This window comes from Zalophus californianus, chromosome 7 (assembly GCF_009762305.2).
Source record: "Zalophus californianus isolate mZalCal1 chromosome 7, mZalCal1.pri.v2, whole genome shotgun sequence".
NCBI classification, from domain to species: domain Eukaryota; kingdom Metazoa; phylum Chordata; class Mammalia; order Carnivora; family Otariidae; genus Zalophus; species Zalophus californianus.
In genome coordinates, this window is record NC_045601.1 from 48,934,268 (window position 1) to 48,942,385 (window position 8,118).

At 37.3% G+C, this 8,118-nt stretch overlaps 1 pseudogene; it reads right to left on the bottom strand.

The window, feature by feature from the left end:
* Positions 1-2,307: 2,307 nt before the first annotated feature.
* Positions 2,308-6,726, bottom strand: LOC113927876 (annotated as a pseudogene).
* Between the last annotated feature and the right edge of the window lie 1,392 nt (positions 6,727-8,118).

The window sequence follows — 8,118 nt, forward strand, 5'->3', positions numbered from 1 at the left end:
GGAACTTCAACTTAAGATACTGGGCTATGTAAATAGAATGCATATAATATAGGAATAGCTTCTAAATAAATCAATGTCTCATTTTTGCCTACGTTTGAGATCTTAGAACTTTCAAGATTAGAATATTAAGGGTGGGTATTGATCATTTGATTGGTTATTTTTCCTTTAAGATTTCCATCGAATCAGAAATGTCTTCTATGTCCTTCTAAGTTTTCACTCTTTTTTTGTAAAAGGGAGGAGGGGAGGATTGGGTTAGGAATGTCTGCCTTCTAATTAAATTGGAGCAGCTAATGTGTCAGTAAATGATCTATATTCTCCTAACTGTGTCATTAGTTGTGGCTAGGCAACTTAGATAGGAGAAAATAGAGATTAATGGATAAAATAAATGAAAATCAATGCAAACATGAATGAACATTATAGAATTTTCAGGTACAGTGTATCTTGAAAATGTTTTGAGAGGCTACTTAAGAAATGCTTATCACTGGACTTTTGCATCTGGTAATGGCGGCCTAGGTAAATCAGACCAAATCTGTTACTGAGAACAACTAGAAAAACTGGATAAAATATTTTTAAAAATCTGCTTGAGATAACCAAGCTGCTGACAAGGCAATGAAGACTCATAGGTCAAGATCTATAATGAGAAGAAATCCCAGAGGGTCAAGACCAGCACTGGGGAATACTTTTTACTCTAGGGACTCCGCCCACTCTGGATTAGATCAGAACTTTAACAATCTTCTGGTGTTAGGGCAACAGAAATAAGATTCCAAAGTCACCAAGAAGTGAAGACCCTAATAACTTCCCCAAGATTGGGGTTGACATCCTAAAGGAATAAACTCTGAATTAAGGATAAACAAAAGTAAACAGGCACCAAAAGGAATGAGATCTAGGTAATAAACTCAATCCCTGAAACTGAATTAAAGACTGCTAATGCCTCTACCTGTCTGCACAAAACATTTCTCTTTCTGGAAATAGACATTATGATAGGTGTCAAATAAAATCTACAATTTTTATATACAACTTCTGGTAATTGTTCAGAACTTACCCGACACAAAAGGAGATAAGACAATATGATTGAAAACTTATAGAGAAAAACATAATAGAAACAGACCAATTGAGTACGTACATAATGAGGTTGTCAGATACAAATATTAAAATAAACATTCATGGTATGGTCAAAAAAATAAAAAGACAGAACAAGAAATTCTAAAAGGAAACTGGAAATATATGTAAAAAAACTAACAGGATTTGAGAATTTAAAAAAAATAACAATAATTAGGAATTAAATGGATGGGTTTGCTAGCTGATTAGAAACATGCAGGAAAGAATTAGTGAATGGGAAGACTTAAAAGTGAATACCCAAAATGAAGCCTGGAAGAGACAAGTGAAGAAAGGACAGAAGATAAAAGGAATAGAAAGACTGACATATTTGTATTGAGAATCCCAGAAGGAGAGGACAAAGATAGAACTAGGGAAAAGCTATATTCAATGAGATAATGGCAGAGGATTTCCAAAGTTAATCAAAGAAATTAAGCTCTTGATTCAAGATCTAATGTTTTCATACTAAGATTCATTAAAATCTTAGACAATGGACAGGTTATATTCAAAAGGTCAATTAGTCTGACAGCTGGCTTCTCAATGGAAAGTTGTAAGTCAAAAGACCATGGGGTTGTATTCAGAAAGTTATAGCAGCAAGAAAGAAAAAAATCACTACTCAAGAACTCTATATCCTGTGAGAATATCCAAAATGAAGCTATAGCAATGGCATTTCAAAAACAAACAAAATTCTGAAAAAAATCTATCCAAATATATTTTCATTAAAAGATATACTTAAAGGTATTCTTAAAAAAAGAAAAGGAAAAAATTAATGTCAGAAAGAAATATGAAAATATAGGAAAAAATAAAAAGCAAGTAAAAAGGTAAACACATGGGTAGACATAAATAAAAATTGACTACATAAGTATATAACAATATTAATCACAATGTTTTTAAGAGACATAACTTTTAGAATAAACTGACTCAGAAGCAGAATTTAGTATGTAGAATGTTGATTAAAGACTTCCCTTGAGATTAACAGCTGTGGGAAGGAAAGGGAAGATATATGGATTAGAAAGAGGGAGATGTCTCAGCTACAGTCTTGGAAGATCCTTTGGGGAGCTTTGGATTTGAATAGATCTAGTTTTGTTTTTTTTTTTTTGGTATTTTTGTTTTTGTTTTTTTTTTAAAGGGGAACAATATATATTTGCCATGAAATCTTTTGCTGCATTCCCCAGTGAGGGTGGCAGGAGATTGTGAGTCTGCCAGTCCTCTTCACTTTTTCTTGGGCTCCCTACAAGCCACCACGTACCTCTGGGCCACAATGAGGGGAGAGGAGTAACCATCTGCATAGAAGGTGTCTTCAAACAGGACTGAATAGTCATCCTGGGGCCATTGTGGGGGCATGTGGATCAGGGCATGGTAGAAGCAGATGGTCTGGGGATACAGGGCCAGCATGAGCTGCTCCTTCTGAAATAAGGCTTCAGGATCTGTCTCCAGGTTGGCTTTCCACTGGGACAGTGCGATGATGTGCCACCAGCTCAGGGTGTGTCTCTCTTTGCCTTCTTCATCAATGTCATCTACCTCATACTTGTTGGTGGCATGGCTATAACTGACCACCTTGGCCAGGATTCACTGCTCATCCCCAGCCACAGCCTTTACCCAGGCGGCCACCTTGTCCCCAGAGGCTGGAATGGCCCCACAGAGGGGTGGGGGCTTGTCACCAGGTTTCCTGATTCACAGGGGCAGGGTCATGGCTGACTGCTGCCAGGATTTTGTACTCTTACATTGATCAGTCAGTCATTCGATGTGGATACGCTTAAGAAGAAGTAGAATCTTGGTTAAGGAAGCTGTCTTCAGCAGAGTCAATTCTTGAATTGACATATGAAGGCTATTTGCCAACAGCAGTCCCAAAGACTGGGACAAAGAAATGGTCATTGAAAAAGAATCTGGACAGCACATTACAGCACCCACCACAGTCCACCCGTTATGCCACTCTGACCCACTTCTTCACGTATGTTCTGGAGCAGTTCTAGCAGATTCTGGTGGATGTCTCTTCCTGAAGCTAAACATAAAAGAAGGATAGCAAGAAAAATTAGTTCTCACCAATACAGCATCTCAGGGCCAGTACTGATTGTCATTATATTACTTCTTCACTATCCATTCTAGAGTCCTGCTCTTCAGCTAGGATGTCTGCTGGACTCAGTGGCTTATCTAGTTACATAAACCAGACCCTTATCACTGACAGTTCTGTTCACCTCTTTGGGAACTAGAGTTTCTAAACTAGTAGAGCCCATATCTCTCTATGTACAAGTTCCCAAAGTGGGCCAATCTCATTTCTAATCCTTGATTTCCATTCCCATGTATTTTTTTTTTAACACAGTAGCATAACAAAACTGCATCCTAACAAGAGGAAGGTAGAGCATTTTGGACCCTATCCTTAGTTTCGATGGATGAGAAATATCCAGATTCTCATGAGAAAGATCATGCTATGAGTAAGTAATGAGGGCCTCAAATAAAGATTAAGAGAGTTAAAGTATCAGAGATAATCTCATCTCCCTGTTGTAATTTTCCTGACTCTCTGCCACTGGGTATGAGCTGCCTCTTGTCTGAAGGCAGCCTTGTGATATTAGCCTCTCCTAGGATTGCCTCAGCTGCATAGAGCCCCCTCACACCAGGTCAAACCCCTTTCTGGGGCAGCTCTCATCCAATAACAGATGCAGGACAGTAAAGACCTAGCCAAGTAGGGCCATCTCTAAAAGCTGATTTCAACTCCAAAGCTTCTTATGAAGCAAACTATTCATGTAGTAACCACACTTGTAGCTTTCATTCCAAATGCTTATCTTTACTAGAACACGACCTCAGGCACATGATTTGGAGCTTCTTACAAGGCAGGTCTCTTAGCAACAAATTCCCTCAATTTTTATTTGACTAAGAAAGTCTTTATTGCTTTTTTACTTTTGAAAAGTCATTTCGCTGTATGCAAGATTCTGGGCTGGTAGATTTTTCTTTCAACATTTTAAATATTTCTCTCTACTCTTGCTTGCATGATTTCTGAAGACAAGTTCCTTTATAGGTAAGGTTTGCTTTTTTCTCTATCTTCTTTCAAGGTTTTCTCTTTTCTTTGACTTTCTGAAGATATGGCTAGACATAGATTTTTTTGTATTTATTTTGCTTGGTATTCTCTGAAATCTGAATCTGTGGTGTGATAAATAAGTAATACTTAAATGGGGGAATAAGATATCTATTCCTTTTATAACTGAAAAGAAATGAGCCCCGTATTTTACTACATATTATGTCTCTGCTTCTACATGTAGACTCCCAAAATTCACACTAAAAAGTCAGTAAGAGACATTTAAAAAAAAAAGTGTAAGATTTTTATTTATTTATTTATTTATTTGAGAGAGAGAGAGAGAGGCAGAGGGAGAGGAAGGAGCAGGCTCCCGCTGAGCAGGGATCCTGAAGACTTCAAGACTCAGGCTCAATCCCAGTACCCTGGGATCATGACCTGAGCTGAAGGCAGGTGCCTAACCAAACTTGCCACCCAGGCGCCCCAGTAAGAGATATTTTAAAGAGAACTCCGTTGATCTTTCATGATTGTTATTTTATGTGCTCCCCCTTTATGCTAAGTGTTGAAATTTGTTGTTTTCTCCCTCCTTTCCTTTTCCCTCCCCTCCCTTTCTCTCTCTGCCTCTCAAAAATAAAGATGTGAATAAGATTGGGCAATGAGTTTCTCCCTTTCTATATTAGTTGCCATAATTCCTTAGTAAAGTAATCTTTACTAAAATTTATGCTACTGAGAATACAATGTGAAAAATTCTCGATAGCAGCAAGATAAAATGATTTTACTCTACTGAGGTCACCAACTATAGCATTTCTAAATAGTTCACATTCTAAGAAAACTTGACAGTACACTTTATGAATATAATTTAATGAACACTACAAGAAAATAAAGCTATTCTTAACTTAATTCCTTTTCAACTCTCACTTATTAGGCCATCAAATAATTTCTCTTTATACTCCAGGACACAGCATGGAAAGGACCCAATAATTTCAATCAAACCTAAAGAGCCATGAGATGATCACTTCCCACGGAGGGCTTTAAGTGTTCACAGGCGCCTGCTGTGTTTAATGTAGATCCAGTACCCTGTTGGGAGGATGCCTTTTTTGTTTACGTTTTAGCTTTTACAATGATCTGTGGGGTCTCTAGTCCCATGAACAAAATGAAATACTCATCTACAAGTGCAGGTCTTATAAAATTCATGCAAATATTCAGTTAGAAAAAAAGAATATATATATATATATACACATACGTATATATTATTTATTCAGTTAGAAAAATATATATATATATTATTTTTTTCTCTGTCATTTTGGAACTAATGACAAGGGATTTTTCCAAGCCTTTATAAAATCTTTTCTAACTAATAGTCTGCTAACCTAATTTAACTTTGAATAGCTCCACTAATGGAGGAAAATTCTCCAAGCTGCACATTCTATATGGACAGATTTTATAATGTTGAATATAGATTGTTTCATTCTAGCTTTCATTCATTACCCTTCTTTTGTTTATCTTTCTCCCAGTATTTTATATGGCAGCTTTTGGGAAAATGAAATTTGTCACATCCAACAACCATTAGCACAAGACATCTCTTTTTCAAGGCAAGCATCCCTAGTAATCTCAATGGTATCTCATACTACATGGCTTGCTTTATCCCATCCTGTTTCCTCTGGAGGTGTGGCACTCAGCATGAGACTCAGAAATCTGTGAGATCAGTGTATAAATTTTAGATTACATACCCTATGCCCTTATATTTGAAATCTACTCAAAACTGATCACTCTCTTAGCTAAATAATATCTAGTGGCAGAGAAGGAAATTTACAACAGGGAGATAAGACTATCTCTGGAGACTTACCTCTCTTAACATTCTTTATTTGAGGCCCTCGTTACTTACTCATAGTATGATCTTTCTCATGAGAATCTGGGTATTTCTCATCCATCAAAACCTCCTTTTCTGTGCCCTGTTCCAGCAGGAAACTGATCTTCTCTGCAGAAAGTGTATTGGTGTTGAGTTAATTAGAAAAGTTTAATTTCAGACTTAGCTGGCAACGCTTTTATATCGGCATCAACCACAGAGTTGTGCACAAATCCAGCATGTTTATAAATTGCTTATAATAAATGTCTTAACCCACCTAAAATGCAAATGTACCCAGAAAGCCCTTAAAGGATGGCTAAAAAGGCCATATTCCATATTTAGAAATACACAGGTCTGAGCTGCCTCTGTTTAGGAATAGGAAAGGACAAATCTTTTCTAAACCAGTGCTACTCAAAGTGTGGCCCCTGAATAGATGTATCAGCAGTATCTGGGGACCAGTAGAAATGAAGACTCGAGGTGTCACCAGATCTACTGAATCAGAATATCTAAGGATAGGTCCAGAATGCTCTTCCTTCCTTGGAGTTCTGGCTTCCTGTTGATACGGCATCAAATGTGACAACCCCCCAAAAGTATACAATCTCCAGTATTGAGTGTCTATAGTATTCAAGATTTTCAATTACCTGATTTGTTAGCCTTACCTCCAGCTTTCTCCTAAAGAATCTTTCCTAGATTACTGCTCTTGGACACACTTTTGTTTACCATTACTTGACTTGGAACACCAGCGATATCTATCTTCATCTGTTAGAATTATATTCATTTTTCAAAATAAAACTCAAAACCTCTACCTTCTACCTCCTTCTTGTCACTTTCCTGACATGCTTAGAAGCCACATGTAGAGGGAATAAAAACTCCTCTTTTCCTATACCTTCATATCACATCATTCACAACCCTCTTGCACTCATTGCCACATTTTTCCATGTATAATAATTTATTCTAGAAAATGGAGACTGAAACAAAAATTTATATGCTAATAATTAATTAGAGAGTGATCACAAAGAAGCAGAAGTAAAAGGAGAAGAGAGCAAGTCATGGAGGGAGGAAAGAAATTAAGTTCAAGAAGGTGACTTCTTGACATGGATACTGCTTGGTATCAAGTACAACTAACTGGTTATTCTTGAGAACCATCTTGACGGAGTCCATATGAACACCTGCATTTCAGGACAACCTGTCCAGAGTGAAGAAGGAAGAAATAACTCTCTGTCTGCTCCTGTTTTCATTGGTAAAACTTGGTTCTCTGGTAGGTGAACTCCCTTTCTCTTCCCAGTTGTAGTAGAGCTATCCTCCCTGCAACTTAAACCTCAGCACGGACAGCAAAGCTCTGGGGTGCAAGGTGAGAGAAGAGCAGTGAGGAAGGGAGCAAAGCAGCTGTCAAGCTCTGTTCACATGTGGTTGGTCTGAGCCTATTCAGAGCTGGCCAACCCAATGGCAGCTGGGAATCAGAGGCAAACACAGGCCCTAGAAACAGATGATACTCAGGGAATCTAAAATGATTCTTAATGACGTCTAATACAAGTTATGTGTATATGTGATTTATCTGCCTGTAGAAACTGCATGTTCCTTGAGGACTGGACTTTGCATTTTATATTCTCACTTCTCAAATACCATAGTTTCTTCTTGAATGTGCTACAGAAGTGCAAGATTATTAGAGCTTGAAACTGTTTGTCTAATGAATTGCATTGTAATTAATAAGTTCTCCTCTTTCTATCAGAAATTTACAGTCTGGAAGTTTACTGTATGAGGCAGAATTCTTTGGCCATATATTTTAACTGTGCATTTCAAGGACTTAGAATAGTATATGGCACATAATTGGTATTCAATAAATATTTGTTGGATGAATTAATTTCACCAAATCCTAAAAGAGGTATGCAAGAAGAGAAACACGTGGTCTTGAACATACTCATACTCCAAAGGAGCCACTAAAATTGATCATCAGAAAAGGTGCAATTTGCATCTGTGACTTTTGTCAGTTTCCTCTATTGTAAAGGAATAATAAAATGAAGGTGGACTTCACTTGAATGCAAAATTGGAAGTTCCCAATTTAATTGTGTAGGACACTTAACCATACTGAATGCTGGTCTCCACATATCCTTAAACTGTCAAATAGATTAAAGACTAGACTCTATTTTATGGGTTGTTATTGAAGTTAACA